The sequence below is a fragment of the Schistocerca piceifrons genome, chromosome 2, assembly GCF_021461385.2.
Source record: "Schistocerca piceifrons isolate TAMUIC-IGC-003096 chromosome 2, iqSchPice1.1, whole genome shotgun sequence".
Taxonomy (NCBI): Eukaryota; Metazoa; Arthropoda; class Insecta; order Orthoptera; family Acrididae; genus Schistocerca; species Schistocerca piceifrons.
In genome coordinates this window covers 201,284,815-201,287,579 of record NC_060139.1, presented here as the reverse complement: position 1 = coordinate 201,287,579, position 2,765 = coordinate 201,284,815, and positions in this window count along the sequence as shown.

The following is a 2,765-nucleotide window of genomic DNA, read 5'->3' as shown; positions in this document are numbered from 1 at the left end:
GCGATATGTCACGTGGCATACAGGATCCAGACCTGTGACAATAGTATTGCGGAATTATTGACACCAATATGAGATGGCGTCCACTTCTGAAGCTGCACGGTCAGCACGGCGATCGTTAACAGAAGGGGCCCGGGTTCGATACCCGGCTGAGTCGGAGATTTTCTGGGCTCAGGGACTGGGTGTTGTGTTATGTTGTCCGTGCGTTCGTATTATCATAACTGACATCCCACTGTTGGGACGGCTGTATGGCCACGTTGCAAAAGCCAAATCAAAATTAAAAAACAGATTAATAGAAAATATGAGGGCAAAAAACCAGCATATTGAGGTGGTTCAAAAACTTCAGACACAGGCAGTGTCAAATATTTTTCTCGAAATGGACATCCTCCTGTCTCAGGAAAATGTTGATAGAGTAGAATCTGCGTTTTAGCATCGTCCCCAGGATTCCATTCGTCGTGCAGCACGCCAACTGCAGGACGCAAGATAGACTGTCCTTAAAGTGTTACATAAGCAGTTACGCCTTTAGGAGTGCAGATTGCAAATGGTTCAGGCCGTGCAGCCAAACGATCGTCCGCTGTGGCATACAAAGAATTTACAGGAATTAGGTGACTTGTGTGTGCAGATGTGGTGCCAGCTGCCTCCAGCGACCTAATAAGGCCTCATTGCTTCCATGTTACGACGTGTCGCCACTGTTATCCGTGCCAAAGCTGTATATACCGGCTATTAGGTAGGTGTTCACAATGTTCTGGCTCACCATTATATTTTCACATGTTCCATGCTGTCCTCCATAGATGTTGACAGTAGCTACCTGAAAGACAGTCTGATTTCACATGAAGCATCGTTCTACATTTCTAAATCGCCACAACATTAGGATCTGTGGCTCTGAAAATCTACACAACACACGCTTGAAAATATCCGTGATAGCTGGAAGCTTAATGTTTGGCCCAACTTCCTTTACAGAGATCATAATGGGAAATGTTTGCCTCGACATGATCGAACAATTTCTGCTATCGCAGATCAAAGATTTGTTGAAGTCCACCATCTTGCACCATGGTGGCGCACACTCATAACGAGCACACCGATATTGGAGTCTGAACATGTGGGATGTGCTGGAGAGTTGGATGGGTAGTAATGGTCCCATCGCATAGCTCCTGTGCTTTCCCGCTGTCACGCAGCTGGGGATACGTAAAGGATGGCGTTTACGTAAGGCCAGTTAATGATATCGTTACTCACTGTGCAAGAATCCATGAATCAATCAGAACTGTTGGTCGACATCTACATCTACACACGTACTTCGTAAACCCCCGTACGATGCGTGGCGGAGAGTAGAGTCCGCACAGCATATGGTGACCGGTGATCGGTGATCAGTTTTCTTGCAAAGCGCTGGGCGAGTTCATTTGTTCGGAATGGAAGGCCGACAATTCCCGCTTTCGGCCGATCGGCTAGGAGCTGCGACGACAGAATCGAGACGTACGCCCTGCTGTTTTCCTCAAACGATTTTACAAAACCTATCGGGGAAAAAAGTTTCATTCTTGCGCTAATTGTAGCTTTATTTGTCAGCTTCATGGTCCTAGATATTGTAATATGTCCAATTAAGTAAGACGCTGTGTGAAGTTAGATAGAATTTGCAATGAGAAATAGGGGTCGCTATTACTTTGGTGCATATTACATACTATGCTGTTGCGTGTGAAACGCTGCTAACATATTGACTTTTTCTTTAAATTTGGGTGAAGTTCTCCATCTATCATCAGTCATTTGCGATCGCGATGGTGCCACAGTGAAATATCCACAGCATACTTCATATTTCATAAACAGTTTGAGATATAGAAACGAGATTCTGGCAAATGACAGCGCACAATGAGGAGAGTATTTCTCCATATGATTATATTATCCAAAATTTCATTACCTAGCATGTTATTCCAGTAACTACAGGCGTTTTCGATGAAAGAATGGAACTTTTAATGGCCATCGATTGCTGGTGAAACGAAAAATGCTGTAGGTTTTGAAACAACCTAAGTGAAGACATTATCCGTTTTTTTTTTATATTGAGAACCTGCTTCATCATAAGCTATTGACCTTAGTTATCCTGAGTTCCTCACATAGTAAACTTAATAAACTGCATCTGCACGACATGTCATTGAGCTGACATCGTCTAATCTCCACTGTACTTCGGCAAGAGAAGCAAATTTTAACAAGGCAACAAGAGAAATATAAATGTTAATCAAAATTCGCCACTCATGATACTTCTCTGAAAGTTACAAGTGGTTAACAAGTCAGGTGAAAATAATCTGCTTTTTTTGATGCATTTTCAGTGGAGTTCTTTTTTGATACTGACCATAGCAGAGGTTACAATAGCTCTTTTTGGATGGTCACCACGCAAATGTGGGCTTAGAAGGGCTCGATTTAATATTTACAAAAAGTATCAGCATAGGTTTCAGTTCAGAATGGCACTTCCCCTCCAGCGCTCAGCATATCTCCTACTGCGCCTGCTCGGAACCCTACCACTACTGCTCTCTCCATGCTTAGATGAGTGGGGGGGGGGGGGAGGCACAGTGGAAGACTGTCTACCTTTGTATGAGCCTTAATTTCTATTATACACTGAGGAGCCAATGAAACGGGTACACCTGCCTGATATCATGTAGGGTCCCAGCGAGCACGCAGAAGTGCCGCAACACGACGTGACATGGACTCGACTAATGCCTGAAATAGGGCTGGAGGGAACCGACACCAGAATCCTGGAGGGCTGTCCATAAATCCTTACACAATTA